This window comes from Thamnophis sirtalis, unplaced genomic scaffold (assembly GCF_051295495.1).
Source record: "Thamnophis sirtalis isolate CommonGarterSnake01/CBP01778 unplaced genomic scaffold, rThaSir2_p1.2 scaffold_5, whole genome shotgun sequence".
In the NCBI taxonomy this organism is placed as follows: domain Eukaryota; kingdom Metazoa; phylum Chordata; class Lepidosauria; order Squamata; family Natricidae; genus Thamnophis; species Thamnophis sirtalis.
In genome coordinates this window covers 94,212,354-94,233,888 of record NW_028261385.1, presented here as the reverse complement: position 1 = coordinate 94,233,888, position 21,535 = coordinate 94,212,354, and the positions used below count along the sequence as shown (strand labels likewise).

Below are 21,535 nucleotides of genomic sequence, written 5' to 3'. Positions count from 1 at the left end.
CATCCTTAAATTCAGTGGAATTTATCTTGTTTAGCACTATAGCTGAAGAGTGATGCAATTCTGATTGGATTTGCCTTTTCCCACAAAGAAAAAGGCCATTGTACTTTCCTTCTGGCGTGTCACCTTGTTAGATGAATTATTACCTCTGATGACAAAGTCAAACTTGAGGTGGTGAGAAGCATCTGCATAGGTTGATAAATGTTCCCAAAGTGTGCAAAATATTTTCCCCAATTATTGTAATAATATAATATGAAACATTAAAAGGGTTTTATACTGGAAGCCATTGATCTCATTCAAGGCTACATAAATCCTGACAATTTTAGAAGGACTAGATTTTACTCATTATTAATCATCATAATTTAGGAAAGGAGAACAACATTGAAAACATGATGGAAAATTAGAGACAGATATGCATTCTCATTTTTACTTAATTGATGAATGTTTCTTCTTCCCAATTTTGCTTTTCTTTTGTAGCTCTTTAGACTCAACTATTCTTTAAAGCTTGAGTTGAATTGTTTCTCTATCTTAATTAAATCCACGTATTGAAATAAAAGAATCAGCTTTTTTTTTCCACAGGTTTCTCATTCCATGGAAAAGATTCCCTTCCTCATCTACCTCCTCTTTACTCCAAAGAGACTAGTTGAAGGACTAGAGAAACAGAGAAATATCAGGAGTACCATGTCTTCCATTTCAAATTGCTTTCCTCTTCACTACAGTGTTTATTGATTTTTTTTTTGCAATGTTAACTTCATCTCCTTTCCACCCTTCTCTCTCCAACCCCAGTACTAGATTAAAATCTGAAAGGTATTAAAATTGGCATGAAAGATGCAACTAGAAGAGGGGGGGAGAATCCTACCCACACATATTGTTTGCAGGAAGCGTTCAGGATGATTTCCTGGAAAAATAAAGATCCATGGTTGTCATATCTTCATTCCCCCAACCTCTCTCTCTTTTGTCTTCAAGGTGATGACACCTTATCATTGGCAATCTTGATTGTCACTTTCCATAGCTTGCGCCTATTATAGTCAGCCAGAGAAGTGCAGACAAGGAGAGGGAAGGGAGGGGGAAGATGGCACCAAAGTTTTATTTTTAATTTTAATTTTAAAGTAGGATCCTGTAGTAGTCAAAACACTGTACAGACCTTTCTAAGAAAGCAGAAGCATTTACTCCTGTGTGCTTCAAGCTTTCTCCTTTTGTGTGTCTCGGTTGAGTATATATTACACACACGCACACATAGATGTATATACATACACACGCACACACACATGCTAGGAGAAGAAATCAAACGACAAAGAGTCTTTATTTCCGGGAGACTTCAAAATACGTGCTAGAAATGGACAATTTGAGTCCTTTTTCTCTCCTCACCGCAAACACAAGCTAAAAGAGGAGGGAGGGGGATTAAAATCAACCACGTGGTAGACCTGAGCTTTCCTTTTCCTTTTTATTATTATTTTTTCTTTTAAGATATACTTTGCAACCTCCAGTTCCATTTCTGTTCTTTCACGCTGCTCAGGAGGAAAAAGGAGGAGGAAAAAGACTAAGCCTCTAGATGGACACATCTCAGGGATCAGTTTAGGGGACAGACAACAAGGCGCATCTCTGGAGGCGCTCAAACCCGGTGGTACAGATTTTATTAGAACTTGTCAGGTCTGGTAGCAAAAGCTCTGGTGACCCAGCAGTGTAGAAAGGGGGTTTCTCTCAGCATCTCCAAGACTTAACAAGGGTTGGAGTTTACAAGCAACAGCTTAAAATTGGGAAACCTCTCCAGGTCGCTTTTTTTGAGCTCTCCCAACCTCAGGAAGCTGGGGAGTGCCTCAGAAATCAAATCCCAAGAGGACTCAAGTTTGTAACCATCTTTCTTGTCTCTCATCTTCTTCATCACCATCTCCTCCACCACCACCTCCACCATCACCATCTCTAGCTTTCTTTCCCCCTCCTCTTATTCTCTTGCCTTCACCCCCCTTTTTCTCTCTCTCTCTCTTCTTTCTCTCTCTCCCCCCTCCACGTTGTTGTTGTTAGAAAGCCTTCTTGCACCCCCTGGTGCTCTTGCGTTTTGTGTGGTAGGCAAGGAGATTGTCTTCTCTCTCTCCTTCTCTCGCTCCCTCCGGTTGCTCATTATTCAGAGAGAGACACACAGAAGGTTGAGTGAGAGAGCGAGAGAGAGAGAGAGAGGGAGAGCGAGAGAGAGACGGATATCTCAGGTCATCTGCAGCTGCAGAAAACCAGTAAGGGAAAGAGAGAGAGAGAAGAGAGAGGGAGAGGGGGGAAAAAGCAGGGGAAAAGATGGCGATTCTCCATTGCTGAGACCTGGCAAGGAGCACATGAGTCTAGCAAAAACAACTTCCACAACAATTGCAAGCAGGAGAAGGAGAGAAAGGAGAGCCGCGGAAAGCGACCAACGCCAGCGCCAGGACCTTCCCACTGTAAGTTCTTGCATTTGAAGCCCATCGCGAGTCTAAGCTATGGGAACGGGGAAGAAAAAGCCTTCTTTTGGCTGTCCCACCACCTTGGAAAAGATAGGGAGATAGATCTCCTTTCAAAGCCCCTGATCCATTCATTCCGGCAAGCCAGAAGAAGCAGCAGCAGAAGAAAGGGTGTGTGTGTGTGTGTGTGTCGGGGGGGGAAGGGGGGGCGCGACCCGAAGTAGTGGTGGGAAACGATGGTTTTGTTAGAAGAAGTCTCTTGTCTCTTAATGGGGGAGGAGGAGAGGAGGAGGAGGTGGTAGTGGAAGAGCCGGTGGTGGGAGGAGGAGGAAGGCAGTTAATTAATTTTTTGTTGTTCTTGCATTAAGGTGGGGGGGGGGTGAGGGAGAGATAAGTGAGAGGAGCGGAGCTCAGAAGTGTGTGGGGGCAGCTGGGGGGTTGGATGTGGGGAAGTGATTGGATCACAGGCGGGAGAGGTGGGGAGAAAAAAAAACAGAGCTCCGAGCTTTGAGCTGACTCGACCTAGCTATGTGGTGACCTCTTTCTTTTTCTTTCTTTGCTTTCTCTTTCTCTCTCTGTGTTCCTCCACCTCTCCTTGCAAATCTGGTCCCTCTTTCCCAGACAGGTATACTGCCCCCCCCTCCTTCTACCGGTGTGGATAATAGTATATGTGTGTGTGTGTGTATACATACATACATATAGATAGATATAATATGCGTGTGTATGTGTGTACACACGAGAGCGCCCGCCTTTCCTGAAGTTGATATAGTGGGGGTCTTCCCTTTGGCTGCGGTTTCTGAAATGATTGGAGGAGAACAGCGGTTAAGCTGGAGAGAAGCCATTACACACGTCCTGCTCTTTCCTTTGAGAGACAGAAGGGGAGAGAAGAAAGAAGGGAAAAGGTGGGGGGGGGAGGACAGAGACCTTCACTTTTTGTTCAGTTCCGTGGTGTCTATGGCTTTCTAGGGAAGGAGAAGCAGCTGAGCTTCTCCCCCCCCCTCCCCATCTCCTTCATTCCCCCCTTTCTTTCTTTATCTCCTTGTCCTCCATTTGCAAGCTGTCTGCGTTGGTTCCAGTCCAGATTCCAAAATACAAAGCTACTTCTCTTTCCCCGCGCACACACACAAACACATAGACAGTCTTTCTCCTCTCTTCCCCCCCCCCTTCTTGCAAAGACCTCCTTTCTTTCTTAAGCTTGGTAGTTTCTGGGGGAGGGGAGCTAAGGTGTGGGTGGGGTGGGGGTGGGAGGAATCTCATCTTGGAGATCCTTGAGATCTATTCTTTTTGTACCCTGGAGAAAGTTTTCTCTTCTTGGTTTTAGAAGGACCTTCTGGTAAAGGGGAGGGAGGAAGGTGGTGAGATATGGAGTTGCTTTCTGCTGTTGCTTTGTATGCATGGCTGTTTGTCTCATGAAGCTACTTGCATGCCTAAGAGGAAATGAATAGTTGGACAGAGGGCTGTGATCTGAGTCAGGTAAGCCATGTCATGTTCTCTAGCTCCACCAGAAAATGGAGGAGAGGGAGAGCAAGGACAGGCTTTTAACCACCAGACAAAGCTGAGATGGGAAGTGCTCATGCAATTATGGATGTTTCTCCATTTTTTTTTCTCTGAAGGTTTGTTGGCAAAGCCTGGCTATGACAAGATTTTTCCTTCAGCGAGCAACGTTTTTTGATGTCTCTTCTCTTTCTGCCTCCAAGAAATGGATGATTTGAGGAAGTTTCATAGATTTTTTTCATAGAATCTCCAGAGACAGTCAGAGAAAGAGATGGAGGGAGAAAGAAAGAAAGAAAGAAAGAAAGAAGGAAGGAAAGAAATCTGTCTTCTAAAAGGACATGTTTTCTACCCTGTCTCTTATAGTTTCATTTTGAATCTAAGGCTTTTTATTCTTCCTTCCTTCCTTTCTTTTTTGGCTGAACTTCATGGCATTCAAGTGAATGTGATTCAGTTGATCAAAGACATGTTTGGATTTTTTTTAAAGAAAAGGGATAGTTTAGTGTATCTGATGAGGCTGGCAGTATTCAGTATGACATGAGAATCAATGTCAGTCAAACCTCAAGGTAGTCTTGCAGTGATCATTCTGATTTGGGAACCATGATAGTAGGCTGCCTTCTGGAACCATTGTAATTTAGGCCTGTATATCTTATTACAGCTACTCTTGGCATTGCTGCTGTTTTTAAAAAAAATCTAAATAGGCTATTTGTTCTCCTGAAATTCCATGAGGCACCTTATGGGTTCATTTGTGATAAAGAGCAAATCCTCAGTTCTGACTCTTATAAATGGTGACATTTTATGTGAATTTCCATTATGAACCAATCATATCTGAATATATTTAAATATTTCTTTCAGTAAATCTGTATCCAGGATTAAATCCCACTGAGTTGTGTAGATCTCGGATTATTATTATTTTTGCATTCATATCTACATCATTTAAAATGTCTTTAATTTAGATTATGAACTCAGTTGATAATTAATTATGGGTTGCCAAGTTTTTCCCCCCCAGTATGGCAGTTCAGGCAAAGCATGAAGCAAAACACGAAGTTCTCACCCTCCATATATGTATCAAAGTTTATTTGCACTACTGTGTGTAAGAAAAATATGTAGCTGTATATTTAACATTACATTTTAAATCCTCTAGAACTAATGACCATGAGAATTTCCTTATGAAGTTAAATATCTTTCAAAAATCAATAAAATTTCAACAGTAAACTACTGAAAATAAGTTAGCCAAAATATTTGACATGTTTAAAGGAATGTGGGTTTCCATAATGAGCAGTAAAACTGGAAAACCAAAGCAAGTAATGCTGTCAGATAGATTTTTGTGGATGCCACTGATAGCTGGAAGTCATGAAAAAATAATGGCTCATTCACCTTGTCAGTATAATTGTAGATAGTAAACTAACAAAACAATATTCTAAAAACTCTTGTACAACTCTTGATTATAAATACATAACTTTTGTTTCTGTTTTCTTCCCAAGCTTATGAGATTCATGTTCATAGAGCCATCCTTGAAACAAAGAACAGTGTTATCTGAACTTTATGCTTAAGCTTTAAGCTATGATATTATGTGTCTTTGGGAGGGCCCGTTCTGTGGATGTCCTTGAATTTACACCTAGGCTAGGGGGCACCATAGTTGATACCATCATTTATTTTAATCATAGTTTATTGAAACACTTATAGTATTTGGGTTCACATACTGTGTCAAGTCAAAACAGGTACACGGGTGAATCTGTGCCAATTGATATAACTGTCCTTAATGTATTTAAAAAGATTAAGTCCTGTTTTTTCTTTCTTTCTGTGATGGATTTATTCATACTTAGCTTCTACTTAGAAGGAAATGTACCCTTTTAATATTACACAAAATTACATATACTTTTTATCTCACGTTAAGGTACAGATAGATCAGACATCACTTAAAGGGATCCTTTGTAGACATTTAAGAAAATTGCTATAAAAATGTAAAGGTCATTTGCACGATAGATTTTAAATGAAATACCATTTGTAGTGAATGATGGGTGTTCTTTAAAAAGAGGAAAGAGAGAGCCTCAAGTTTCTTCCCATTAAAACTACAAGACAACTTCTAACAGGAATTTAGCAGTTTTCTTTGCTTGCACAAGCGAATATTCCAATTGTATTTCTATTAGGAAACTGAAGTATTTAAGAGGTCTTCACTCTTGACTTAAACTGAGTGTGGGTTTCTTTCCTTTGATGCCATGTGATTGGGATGTTTTATCCATTTCCATGTTAAAGACAGTCACCTAGATGAAAATACAAGCACACATTCATATATTTTGGAATTTATCTCTTTCTTCTAATTTTGGCCTTAGGCTATTTGGTGTTTGAGTCCTTTGATTTTTGGTTTTGTCTTCCAGGCAGTTGTATTCTTTTTCTTTATCATACATTATTTTCTTTCTGTTTTTTTTATTGTGGTGACTCAGAGTAGCTGTGGAGTTGGATGGCCTCAAAACTGAACTAACAAAAACATAGATATGTCAACTTTTTGGTCCTCTGAAAAAGTGGAGATGTTATTCCTTAATAATATGCTATTATAGAATGTTTTATTATTATAGAGTGTTATTCTACAGCAAAAAACTCTATAATGAGGAATTTGATATATGAATAATGAGTAAATCTCAGCATAGATAAAATGTAGATTCTTGAAGTTCTTTTTTTTAAAGTACAATGAAGTACAGTAGGAGGAATGACAGCAAAAAGGGTCATTCAGAATATACGTGATTGCTATTCCCTTTCTTTTTGTTCTTGGATCAAATAATATAAAATATGGCAAATTCCCACTTAAGATGCAACCTCCTATACAATAGTATAGGACAGTGATGGGCAACCTTTTTGGCGTGGTGTGTCAAAAATCGGCAAAAAATCAAGCATAACTCGCGTTGTGTGTCACTTCGACAAAAACATAATTTTGCGCAATTTATAGTTTAAACTACAAAAATGTATAATGGCGCTCACAGTTCCCGTTGGCACTCCGCTGTTCCCTTCTGTGGTGCGGTCGTAACCGACAGTCCCAGGAGTAGACTCTCTGTGCCGGCCTGACTGGAGAGAGGCGCGCACTGTTCCCGCGCTCCTCTCCTGCGGGTCCTCCCTCGCCGCGCTGATGACGTGTGTGCGCACGGCACACACGCCTTACCAGCAGCCCCTGCGCTCAGAAAGGGGCGGCGGCGATACAGTAAGTGAGTGTGGCCGGGGGAGATCACACGTCCCCCCCCCCCGTTCCTCCAGCACAGATTCTTTCATCCTCGGCGGCCGTGCAGGAGCCGAGGATGAATCGCATGAAATCCTGTGCGTGTCACCCCAAATGGCTACGCGTGTCAGCACTGACACGCGTGTCATAGGTTCGCCATCACTGGTATAGGAGGTTGCATCTATAGTATCTGTTTTTTTTATGATTCCTTTAAAATGGAGTCCAGATAATCTCCCATATAAGCAAGAAGCAGTAAGGATTCTTGCATATTTTATGCATTTGGGTCTAAATGATTGCAAAGATGGTGAAAATAAAGATTTGGGGTCAAAATAATTTCTCTTAATGTTGAGTTAAAGAGGTGTTAAACATTTGTTGTTTAATCAGACCTTTGCAAGTTTTTGAAATAAAAAAATAACGATCTGATGAATTCTTTAAAAATTAACAGAAATGCTCCCTAATTTCAATTCTTTACAATAGCCTCCCTGCATTATTAAAACAATTATAATAAAAATTTATAATTTTCTCCCCAATTGGAATTATTTTAATTACCTTACCTTAACTCTTACCTTAATTTATTAAAGTATGTTGCATTACCTTCACATTTGACATTGCAATATAGAAAAATAAGTTAATTTTGGTAGTTGAAGGGATGGAATCGTATGGTGACCGCTAATGGTAAAAATTCATTAGATTCACTTGAATATATATATTCAGTTATTCCTTTGTAGCACTTATTTGCAAACCATCAATATACATTTATCTACGAGAATGGCATAATTGAATAATAGTGATCCAAGTTTAAAATTTTAGCTAAGGCTGACAGGAAACAAAAATATTTTGTGAAACATATTCTTAGTGGGAGAGTGGAATAGATATTCTTAATTGAGAAAAAAAGGATAGAGTTATGCACACTTTGAAAATTGGTAGGAGAAAAAATACCATAACTTCTTGTGGGAACATTCATCTCTGCTGTTACTTAAAACAAAATCTGTCCTTTAACGTTGCAAATAGGAAGGAAGCTTACACTGAAAGCAATAAATAAATAGATAAATAATGTAGATTTGTGAGATCCAAAGCATTCACATTCTTTAAGAAGTGCAGTACTGATTGACATAAATTTCTACATTCTACAGTAGTATGTTTATGGATGCTTTTCAAAAAAGCATTAATTTCATTCTTAGCAACTTGGATAACAGTTTTCTTTTGGGATAATGTGAGTTACATTTCTAAAGTGTAGGATGCAGATGTTAATTTTTTGCCTTTTTGACCAACTGGCACCATCAGTCAAACTTGACAGCACAGTATGATTTTTTTATATTGATTGATTGATTGATTGATTGATTGATTTGATCAAACTTGGAGGAAGTGAGTGAAAGGTCTGTTTATGTTCATTTTAACTAAGAGTTGAAAATTCATACTGCAAAGTAAGAATATGTAGAACAGCCTTCCCTAGAAAATGTAAGTTTTGAATTCCAACACATCTGGATAACCACTTGTATAAGCTATTAGGAAAGATCATTTTGCACTGATATGTTAGGAAAGTCCTCCTTATGTTAATTTTGAAGATTTTGAAAAATGTGTTAATCAGTTAGATTTTCAGTCTATTTCTGGGAAATATTTCAACAGGTCTTCCTTCACCTTCTATCCATAACAACATCGACTTATATTTTCCTTAAAAAATTTGCATTTGCTGCTATTGAGCCATGATGGCGCAGTGGTTAGAATGCAATACTGCAGGCTACCACATTGTTCACTCCCGCAGTTCAATCCTGACAAGCTCAAGATTGACTCAGCCTTCCAACCTTCCATGGTCGGTAAAATGAGGACCGGGATTGTTGGGGGAAAGATGCTGACTCTGTAAACTGCTTAGAGAGGGCTATAAAGTACTGTGAAGTGGTATATATATATATATATATATATATATATATATATATATATATATATATATATATATATATATATATATATATATATATATATATATATATATATATATATATATATATATATATATATATATATATATATATATATATATATATATATATATATATATAAATGATATCGCTATTACTATACTTGAATTTGGTGGGAGGTACTGCTGTTAGTAAATCCACTTTCAGAACAGTTTCTCAATGACTAGTTCCACCATGGCCAATGCTACAATGCTGCAAAGTTGTATTCAGTACTATTTGGAAAGTTGCAGGTTCCCTAATTCAGGATTACAGTTTTGGGGATCTTGTATAACCTGTTAGATTAATAGAAGATACATTAAGGAATCCTGGTGCACTCTAGTAGCAGCCTTGGGATAATGTCACTGTGGACATACTAGCAGGATAAGGTTAGTGCGTACATATTAGATGGATAGGTCCTTGCTTCACCACTTAATGGACATACTAGTTATGATGGTTTACTTTTTCAAGATGTATTTCAGCCACTTGCGTGAAAAAGAATAGCAATTTCTCATCTGTTTGGGCCTTTGTCAAAGCTGTGGTAAATCCCGAAGCTCCTGAAATGAGAGAGCATTTAAGAAATTCTTAATTGCAAGGGATGGCAGCAATTGCACTTGGAAGATTTAGACTGTAATATAAATCTAGAAATATATTACAATGAATTGCTTGGAAAACATATGTATTTAAGAAGTAGAACATAGAACATGCACAAATACTATCTATAGCAAAAGATTGCAACAACTTTAGATGATCTGCTGCTATCAATAACTTGAGGTGGCTTTTCAAACCATATGTTTTGGATGTTTTTGGAAATGTGGCCTTGAAGCTGTGGTTTTTGTATATGCGAGTGCTAATGAATTTCTTGATGCTGTGATATGAGTTATGAAAGTGGCCCTTTCTCTAAAAATTAGCAAGTTTTATGAAATCATGTTCTACTTTGTTGTGATTGTTTATCCTGGTCTTATAGGTCTTTTGCTTTTTAGAAAGATTTAAAAATATCTTCTTATGTCCTAGAAGTGAACTTTTAGTCGTTGTGGAAAAGTTAGAATTAAAACCGTGCAGTTTGTTTAAAAAAAAAAAAGCAAGCTGTTTGGGACACTGAAAAATGTAAAGGTGATATCTGCTGTTGGGAAAGTCACAGTTAACATTGCAATGGATGAACCTCACCATGGCAATATTCCAGATGAGTTTACTGTTGAAAATAAAATGTTCCAGAAGAACTGGGAGAACAGGAAAGAAGTTAAAATAGCATAGTTTGTATGCCAATTCTGAGAGGAGGAGGAGAAAGGGAGACAGAAGGTAATTATCACAACGTTGACAGTCGTGTTGCTTGAAAGAACACAATTTCAGAGGTGCATTTGAATGATTTCTTTCCTTCGTTTCTCAAAATGATCTCTGAATCATTTTTACGCTACCGTCTTCACTTCCAAACATAAGGAGTTAGAAAATAGGGGAGCTATGTTATAATTTATATCATAGCAAGTATGCTTTTGAACAACAAAAACTCTTCAACATTCTTTATGATCTAAGTCGAGCATGAAAAGGTGTACCTGCACATATTTATTTTGGAGTGGAAATTATGCCCAGTACTTTTCTTATTATAATTGATATATGTTGTTCCCTGGCCAATAGAGACAAATGATTCCAGCATTAATTTACTGGAAAGCATAGATTTATTCTTGTTCACCAAAGGATTTTTCTTTTGAGGAAACATCAGAAAGTTTTCAAAGCACCATCTCCCTGAAGTTTCTCCTAGGAAATGGAGTATCTGACCTGTGGTCTCTTATTGTTTGGCCTATAAATGTTTACTAGCTAGCAAGCCCAGATGGACCACATCAGGAGTGGATTCTGGCAGGCACTACTGCCGGTTTGCTTGTGAGTGCACTGCGTGCATGCACGCATGCATAGTGTAATAAAAATTGTTCTGTGCAGAAGCGAAAAACAAGATTGTGATGCCTACGGCGGCGCCTGAAGAACCAGTTCGGGGGTGTGGCAGGCCTGGGTCGCTGCTGGTTCCAGCAACCCAGGCTGCCAAACAACTATAGGTTTGGCTGAACTGGTAGGAACCACTACTGGACCACATGTGGCCCTTACAGCCCTAACTAACATGAGATGTTGTTTCCTTAACTTACGAAAGGCTATTCTGTAAGCACTATGAAAAGGGACAGGTTGTCTTTAGAAGTTTGATTTAGAATAAGCTGGTTTGATTTATATGCTACTTTATAACAAGAGGATCTGTTATAATTTCATAACACTTAAAAGTTTCTTAAGCCAGGAAAGTTTAAAAACATTCTTTTCTATTCAAAAAGTAGCCAACTAACTGATTCTCCTTCATTGCTTAGTCTGCTGATTTAGCTACCCCAGAAATTTATTCTAGCTATATTGAAATTATACTCCTCCCTCCAGATGGGATTTTGATCCCTATTCCAAATCAACAAAAGTTGGGCTCATTCCATAAGCACAGCTAACAGGTAGTCCTTGACTTACAATTGGACTACAACTTTTGTTGCTAAGTGAGATGGTTGTTAATTCAGTCAGACCCAAGTTCAAGACTTTTTTTGCCATGTTCATTAAACAAATCAGTTGTTAAATGAATCATGCAGTCATTAGGTGAATTTGGCTTACCCCGTTCACTTTGTCGGAAGCCTGCTGGGGAAGTCTCAGATGGTGATCACATGGCCCAAGATGCTACAACCATCATAAAGCCATGTCAGTTTATCAAGGGCCTGAATTTTATTCATGTGACTGCATGAATGCTGAGATGTTGTAAGTGCAAGGACTGGTCGTAAGGCCACTTTTCAGTTCTATTTTAAAGTTTGGCCGCTAAAAAAATGGTTATAAATTGAGGACTACCTGTATAAGAACAGTCCAATATTTTATTGGACTGGAACTATGACATATACCTGATAAGACATACTTCTGAAACTTTAATTTTAATAGGACATAATCAGGATTGATTTGGACTATTATGTTGAGCTAAATATAATTGAAGATTGAAGAATATTGGGTTTTTTCATATCTTTATATGATCTTTAAGCTTTTAAAGATGAAAATAGGTTTGAAATAATATTCAAGAATATCTATAATTGGCATTATTTATATGGGATGATATCCTATAGCAATGATGATGTGAGTAACAGATCACTGTTCAATTAACTATTATATTTTGTGCAAAGAAAAGGCTCCTAGCTGGATTTTTTTTAAAATTTATGGACCCTGTCATAATAAATTTTGAAATATTAACCCACTGGTGTCCACGTGTAGGTCTGGGTAGCCATGGTGTCAGCAGTTGAATCTCTCCATCTATAAAGCAAAAACTAGGTGCCACTTTATTTGTTCACTGTCATCTGCTATGGCATTCAGTTCATGTTAAGTGTTTGGGGAAATGCTCCCGTTTGCTTGGCTGAATCTCATCAAGAGTTCTGTAGCAAAGAGCAAGTAATTGTTTCCACTGGTTTCTGTATGTTTTTGTGGCAAGTCAGATAAACATTGTTTTTTAATACACAGCTTGGAGCCTTGTGTGATAGAAGCGGGGTAAACCAAACATATACACTGAGGTGGGGGAGAAATTTTTACGAGGTGACCTGGTGGCTTTCGTGCTCCAAGAAGAGAAGAACCTTTGCCAGAAGTTGTAAATGTTCTAAGAAGTTCCATTGTTTTGTGAGGGAACGTGCAAGTGATTAGTAAAGGAACAAAACAATGTTTTTGATTAGGAGAATGAAATACTTTGCTACTGAAGAAGAATTCATCGGAGACAAAACTTGTGAATTAGTTAAAGTCAATTCTTTGAAACTTTGCTAGTAATGAGTATATGGGAAATTACTCCCGAAATCATAATCATAAGCTATAAAGGTTTTGTAAGTAGTGTAAAATCAATACCGTCATGTTCATGACTTAATATTTTCCTTTAAAGCATTCAGAGTGATTTGCATCCATTAAAAATTCTTACTGTGGGTTTGCCATGTAGTTCAGCATTAATATCCTTTTAAAAAATAAAATAAAATTGGTAGATAGGAAATTAAGGCAATCTGCTCCATAAGGCTTCAAGGATACAAATGTCTCATACTGTCATAAAAATGTAAAAGTGGACTGGATCAGCTTTATCCATAAAACTCTTTAGTTCCTCAATATTTCTCAGTACTACCCTGTTTTCCCCAAAATGAGACCTCCCTGGATAATAAGTCCAGTTGGACTTTTGAATGCATGTGCTAAAATAAGCCATCCCAGAAAATATTGCAACACAGCAGCCGCCATGAGGTGACCATGCTCACCGCCTCCTGCACCTCAAAAATAGTAAGACCTCCACAAAAATAAGGCCAAGCACTTATTTCAGAGGTCAAAAGAAAATAAGACCCTGTCTTATTTTCAGGGAAACACAGTAGGTTGCTCTGTAAAGTTTTTATTTAAATGCTCAATGGAAGGAAGAGCTTGCTGTGTATTTCCCATCTTGCTGCCTCCTTTTCTCTCTTTACCACTTTATATTACAGTTAATTACTTAGTAATTATCAAGGGAAAGGAATTACCTGTGACATAACAATCTTGTGAGATTGACATCCTGTAAAGCCATCTGATACCCGAAGCATCTAAACTGTCTTGAAAATGAAGATAGGTGATGTTTAAACCCACTGCATGACTATTATTAATGGAAAGTATTAGAAGGAACCTAAAAACTGGAATGTCAGCTTATAGGGTTGGCTTTCAAAGATGCAATGATCAGGAAACGGAAACAGGAGACACTGAAGCAGAAGGCAGGCAGAGCTGTTAAGCAAGCACAAAGTAGGTTAAAACATTCCATAAGCAATATGTAGTGGAAAATCTCTGGTAACAAAGCTATCTATGTTAGAGAAAGAGGGACTGGGTAATTAATCATGGACTATAAAAGAAGGTAGACTTTTATGAAAGATTCTGCAGAAGTAGAATCAGTAGACTTCAAATGAGAAGACCATTTGTTACTAAAATTGGAAATGTCATATGTGGACACTGTCTGGTTCCATGATATTTTTGACAGCTGTTGGCAGTTGAACAGAAAAATAAGCTGTCTTGTTGGTAAAGAGTTAGGAGATTTAAGCTGTGAACTAAGATCTAGAGTTTGTGATTGTGGAAGAAGCTGTAATGTGAGTGTATAACTTCTCCTGTGAAGTCATAATTATAGTTGTGGTATTAATAGGAAAAGAGTGCCTACAAAAATGTTGTTCTATGTTGTATCTAGAGATTGTGGCCAAGATAGGTATGCCACTTGGGAACATCAAGATTTTGAGCTCTTTACACAACTGGTAAGCAACTACTTTTTCCTAGAGGTCTTTTCAAACACTCTTTGTGTTCCGCTTTTCCAAAATGGCTTGTTGCCAGATCCACTTGGCTAGAGACACTGATTGTCTTTTACCCATTTTATGTCCAAGATCAGCCAAATCATACTGTTCAGGGACGGATATTAGCCAATAGTTCCTAATAGTCATGAAAAGGCAGTCTAACCTCAAGTGCGAATTTGGAGGTTTAGATGCAGTAGTAGGCCAGAAAATAAAATATTTCACCGCTTGAAAATTGTGTTTCATTGAAAACATTGGTTCACTGTGTAATTGGAAAGTCCATTAATCATATACTGTAGGTGAAACTGCTCTACCCATACAACAGAAATGGAAGCAACAGACAAAAGCTTTAAAAAAAATTATTTATTTTGTTTATGCAAACTTCACATCTTTGCAACACATTACACTTCTTTTATATATCTCTTATGATTCTTTTATCAGTATATATAAGTCTTGTATAGCTATAACTTTATATATATGTGCATTTATATTTCATACATCTTTTTTTTTCATTCTATATATAACATTCTATATATTCTATGTGTAACAACTTTTATTACATTTGAATCTTAAACATTTATTTTCTATTATTTATTTGCTACAGTCTATTTTGTATTTCTATCTTGTAATCATTTTCCGGTTTTGTAGTTGTTTTCTAATTTGTTAAAAAAAGCTTTTCACACATCTTGTCTTCCAGATTTCCCTCTGAAATCCTTTAAACCAAATTATCTATCGAATCGATCACATTGACCATATTTGGCAAGGCCTTCGTTTGTACATCTTAAAATATGAGCGAAAATGAGCAACCTCACCTTTCTCTAAGGGGCATTGATGATGTCACTGACGAGCTGCCTCTAAAGGGATGATGTGATTATTTTTCAAGGAGCCTTTGCAATTTATGCAAAGATTTTTAAGTGAGCTGTAATTCTGAAAATACAGCACATGCTCTGAAATGGGAAGGAAAGTGCCGCAAGTCTTCCTGGAAGCAGTGTTGTCTTGTTTTAGAATGCAGGCATAAGAACATCATCAGATTTATTTAGAAACTCTTAATTTGATGTCTTTGAGTCAGTGCTGATTTCTGGTGATTGCCTGGAGTAGTCCTTGAAGTTTTTTTGGCAACATTTTCAGAAATGGCTTGCCCTTGCCTTCTCAGTAACTAATAGTTCATGGCCTTCAGGCCACATCTATATTTTACATTTACTTTTGGTGAAACAACTGAAGTCCAGTTAACAACATCAGATAATGTAAGACTACATTTTATTGCCTTTTCATAGCTGACTTCCTCAAGTTGAGATGGCAATGTGGTTATGCTGGTTGAGTGATTATGGACATGTACAAGATCAATATTATTTGAAAGGCAGTGGGGTAAGGAATTGATTGTATAGTATGTAGTTTCTCTTTTTCATGCTATATCCTCATTTATTACTAATTTGTATTTAGTTTTATTGGGGGGGGGGTTGTATTGTATGTGTTTGGTTTTTTTCTTAAATATTTTATAAAATAGTTTTGACTAAAATTATTTCTGCATTTGATACAAAGGAATGAGATGGAGGAGATAATATGTTGTTCATGACTTGTAGATCATGACAGTGAATGGTCTAAAGTGAAAATCCATACCATAGAGGACACCAAATGCTATGAAATTTCTGGCAAAGATAAGTTTGAATATGAGGAAATTAAACTTAATTGTTTCTTAATTCTTTCATTTAATTTATGTTACTAGTTTTATATTATATGTTATCGTGATTCTTAAAAAAATAAGAAAGTACATAGAAAAGAGATTACTTTTGGTCTACCATTTCAATTTGTGATCCCCAACTGTTAGGAGAAAGGGAATTTTTAGAATAGAATAGAAAGCTTGGTTACTGGATATTTCAGTAGCACCAATATTTTCATCAAGTTGATGTTTGGTATATTTTCTTCTTATAAGCTGGCGGCTAAAATATTAAAATCATGATTACTCTACTGTTCTGTTAATCTGTAATGCATATTATGAAAGCAGATGATGTTGGCCAATGCATAACTTACATGCTGCTCTTAGTCTAAAATAGCCTCCTGTATGTTCCTTCAGGTGGTTCTCAAGTCATTTCATCTATGGTGATGTAGGGTGTGACAGACTCCTGGTCTTCACTGTAGAGTTGTTTATTTAAAGAGTTGATGTCTACTTGGCTTTGCTAATGCTATACTGCTATATCAAATGGTCTATTGAGACTTCAAGGGGTTGGTAAGCTATTTTTATCATGTCAGTTTGGTAGATGAAGTTTCAGATTATCTAATGGCACTTTGGAGGTTCTGTTACCATATACAGACGAACGTTGCCACTTGGTGTGTGTGTGTAAGTGCATCTGTGGAGTATTGCCATGTTTTGATATTAGATAACCTTCAGCTAGTTTTTTCAAAGCTAAATTCTAATTCTGGATGTTATAGACTTTATTTTGGTTTATCAGCCTTAGCATTTTGTTAAGAAGTGTAGAAAGGGCAATGCATTGATTCTGGTGAAATTATCAAGTTAATTCAGAGTTATTTTCATCATTATCATTTTTGAGAAATACATGAATGGGAGAAAGAGAGTTTACTATGTGTTTGTTGATTTAGAGACATGCATGATAAAATGAGTAGACTTGAAGTACAGGATGTGTTGCGTGATTATGGAGCTGAAAATTGATTTCTGAATATAATAAGAGAAGATAAAGGATCTATAAGAATAAACAAAATGCTTAGAAATAGTTCAACACTGAGAAGTTAGTAAGACCAGCATATATGATATCCTGGATTGTTTAGGTATTTATAGACAAATAAGCATGATGAGATAAGGTATTCCATGAGAAACATGGGTAGTCTCTAAATATGATAAATAAAATGGTTTAAGTGTAAATTAAGTTTCATTATATATCCTTTGTTATTGATCATGCCTTTCATATGGTGTTTTTTTTTTTTTTTACCTTTTCTACACTTTACATAATATTGCTTATTCTGAAAGGGAATAGTATAATAGGTACTATTATTAGTACTACGGTTATTCTTACCATCATCCTAGCTAATCTCACCAATATACATTAATCTTTATAAAGTAATATTACTTTATAAAAGATGTCTGTATGTGTTTGTGTATAATAATTTTTAAATAAAAATAAGATTTTCAATTTTAAAAATATTTTTTATTTTAAATTTTAACAATAAGAACTAATATATATTAAAGTAGAACAAGAAAAGAGAGAAAGGAAGAAAAAAGAAAAAGCTGAAAGGGCAGAAAGAAAAAAGTAGAAGAAAAAAAGATAAAGTTATAAAGATGTGGCTCCTGATTTACCCAGCAGTTATAAATAAAATTACATTTTAAACTTTCTCTCTAAAGTTACATCATGCCTCTCTTCTTTCTATAATGTCTCTTGTATAATCATCAAAACTATAAACCATATTTTTTTACTTTTTAATGCAAAAAGTCCATAAGAGATTTTCAGTCATCCATAAATGTGCATACTGTCTCTTTTCTAACAAAACAAACCATTTTGACGAGTTTTGTCTTCTTCACCAAATATTCCTCCATTGTAGGTATTGCCAGTTCTTTCCAGTTGTGTGCATGCAATAATGTTGTTGCTGCAGTTTTCATATGTTAAAACAATATTCCATGGCTCTGGAAATCTGCTCTGAGAACTCTTGCTACCTTGCAAGAACCAAAAAAGAAGAAAATGATCTATACTAGTATTTCTAACCCAGGGGTTCAAAAAGCACATTGCAGCATCCTAATTGCCATAGTTGTCCTGGTTGGGAATGATGTGTTACTATGAGGAAAACATCTTTTCTGAATATAGTAAATGTAACATATGTAAGTTCTGACCTAACAGAGGCAATCTTTTTCTTTCACACCATTTATTTTGAGCAAATTAAATTTAAAATTAATTTGGGATCTGGCACATTTCCCTAGGGCAAATTCCATTGCTATTGAAATTCTTGAAATGTTTCTTGCTGGCTGAATTTCGATTTCTGATTTCCCATTATATTATGATTGGTCACACAGTCAGCTAGATGTTTAGACTTGATTTGGCATTTTTATCCACCTCTCAAGGCCTTCACGAGGATCTGGGATAAGCAGGTTGTTATTATCTGTTCACCACAATGTGAAGTCACAGCTGCCAGTTCTTTAGCTGGTGTTGGCCTTCATACACATTGAATTATTTCGAAGAAGCTAAGATGTTTTTATATATTGGGGTAGTATAGTTGTGAATCCAAACGGTATGACCTTTTGTTATTGTTATTATTATTATTACGGGTTTCTGTGTGTTTCTTTTGATGAACTTGCTTCCTTTTTCCCTTAACAGAAAACTATGTTGTGCTTTTTAAAAGATTCCCCCCCCCACTAAAAATTTAGTCCTAGAGTATAGCAGGATTTAGCATGGTTAGCAATAGGAGAGATTAAACTATATGATTTTCTCATGACTTGTTCCTTTCCATTTAGTCAGAATTTAAACTAAAGTGCAAGAGTATGATTTTTAGTTATTTACATAAATTTTATTAGTTAAATTGTGATCACTTGAAGATTCACATTTGATAGTTTTCTTTCGATTAAGATAAATTACTTTTGATACTCAGCACAGAACAATTGAGCATTTGGTTAAATTTGAAACAGTTGATGAGAATTGGTACATATTGTAGCAGCCAAAGTTATGAGGGCAGAACCTTTTCCCTCATTCCATTCACACTCAACCATATTCTTTTCTTTCATCACCCTTGTTTAGATTGATCACTTGGGTAGCAAGGGAATATTACAAAGAGCTTTTGTAAACATGTACTTTTGGTTTTAAAGACTACTGACTGCAAAGGTAGTCTGGGTTTGCAATTAAAATACTGGATATTAGATGAAGGAGAAGTGTTTCCAAAGCCTTTTAAAAAGAGAAATAGGCAGTTGTTCAAAATATATTTGGTTTACCTTGTCAGGGTGCTCAATCTGGCACTTCATTTGTGTCTCTCTGTGTGTGTTTTTCTTCCCTGCTAGTGTGAATTACAGCTTCTAGTTATTCTTTGAGGTCATCATCCCGAATGATGAATGTATGTTGCTTACCATTTTATTATATGTCTCTATCTTGTTGTTTGTATTCTCCCCTTTCCCAGTTTTATGTGAGCCGCCCTGAGTCCCCTCAGGGAAAAGGGCGGCCTACAAATTCTAATAAAACTAAAAAACTAAAACTAAACTAATGTTCTTCTCAGCAGTCCAGTTGGAGATAGACCAGGTGCACTGTCGCACGCAGATACTACTACGTTAAGACTATAGTTTTGATGTACTCTATGCTTGGTTTTTTTTAAAAAAGAGATTGTTTTAATGAAGTGAATTTTTAATAGGGTTTTGGGGGGAAAGAGACCATCTGCCTAACAGAAGGTTAGGGCAGGTAATGTCTTGCTGAGAGTGCCCCATAGATTAACTCAGTGTTTCTGAAAAATGTCCTCAGTGGCTGCTTATGTTAGAGTTTTGAAATAGTGCCTTTCGGATTTGCAGAGTCAGCAGATCTATTACCACTGCTGTGACACAGGAGATAATTCTGTTGGGCAAGCAGTAACATGGGGGTGGTTCTAAAGGCAGAGGATGTGTAATGTCAACATGAAGCCCTGGAGTTGGCACTAGGAAGAAAAGCAGCCATTTCATGCCAGTGCAGGAAGTCTAAACAGATTCTCCAGGCTCTGCATCTTTTTTTTTTTTGCTTTTTTTTATTTTTAAACATAAAAAACAACATAAAAAATTCTCATCCATTACATACAGCATGTCATTTGATTACAAGTGTTTTTGCACCCATATTCTCAATTACATATACAATCACAGATTTTCCGTCTAATATAACCAGATACCTTACTTTCATTGTACAACATATATTCAATTACGATTAATATTTCTTTCTTTTCAATAAACCTAATTCCCTTACATTCTTGATTGTCTGTTTAATAACAGTATACCTTTAATCATTTATCTCATTCTGAATATTTTTACAGTATAAAAGAATTTACCAACTGTTTTATGTTTATATATGACTATTTTCAATTATGTATAATCCCACCAATCATCCATCGAGTATGCTTATGTTCATTATTGTCCTTGTACATCATACATTCAAATAAAAATGTTATTCCTTCATTTTTCAACAAGGTATTCTAAATACTCACTTCATATATATACCAATTTTTGATAACTTCCTTATTAAAATTATTTATCAACAATGGGATATCTTTATAATATACACTTAGGGTTATACATTATATCACTAATCCTCTCTCAAATGTACAGAGATTCATTATTATCCTTATCCTTCATTTTAAAACAAAAAAAACCTAAATTATATATATATATATATATATATATATATATATATATATATATATATATATATATATATATATATATATATATATATATATATATATATACACAACATAATTGTATTATCACTTATCTCCTTCAATTAAAACATAAGTAAAACAATTTTCATTTCCAGATTTCTTTTCCAGCCACTGATAAAACAAATCCCATATCTTATAAAATTGCTCGTCGTCTTGTTCTGTAATTTCAAATGTCAATTTGTTCATTTCAGCACACTCCATTATTTTTTGAATAACTTCTTCCTGTTTTGGTATTGTTTCATTTTTCCAGTTTTTTGCAAATACGATTCTAGCTGCTGTTAAAACGTTAACAATCAAATATTTTAAGTCTTTGTTATAGATTTCTGGTATGATTCCCAGTAAAAAAATCTCTGTTTTAAGATCTATGTGTTTGTGTATCATTTTCTCCAACTACATGTGAATTTTAGTCCAGTATCTTTTGGCTTTAATACAAGTCCACCACATATGGTAATATGAGCCCGGTGTCTGATGACATTTCCAGCACTTTTCTGATTTATTCTTGGACATTCTTGCAATTCTTGTTGGGGGTAGATGCCACCTATAAAACATCTTATACAAATTTTCTCTATATGCAGTTGACATTGTCATTTTATAATTTTGAGACCACAATTTCTGCCATTTCTCTAAATCAATCCCATGCCCAAAGTTTTCCCCCCAAGCTATCATGATTTCTTTAACTTGTTCCTCTTGCAATTTAACCTCTAATAAATATCCATATAGTTTTTTAATTGCTTTTTTCATCAGTACCTGTTAAAATTTTATCTAACTCAGTCA

At 36.0% G+C, this 21,535-nt stretch overlaps 1 protein-coding gene across 14 annotated transcripts in view; it reads left to right on the top strand.

Annotated features, from left to right (window-relative positions):
- The first annotated feature begins 1,472 nt into the window (after window positions 1-1,472).
- ZNF462 (zinc finger protein 462) overlaps window positions 1,473-21,535 on the top strand; it is a 173,165-nt gene continuing 153,102 nt past the window's right edge. For 10 of the 14 annotated variants that reach the window (XM_014064322.2, XM_087716208.1, XM_087716206.1 and 7 more), the window contains exon 1: window positions 1,479-2,423. The gene's annotated coding sequence lies outside the window, so the exon portion shown is untranslated. Of the gene's footprint in view, window positions 2,424-2,522; window positions 2,595-21,535 lie in introns of those variants that run through there. The other 4 variants (XM_087716211.1, XM_087716210.1, XM_087716212.1 and 1 more) reach the window with 3 other exon arrangements.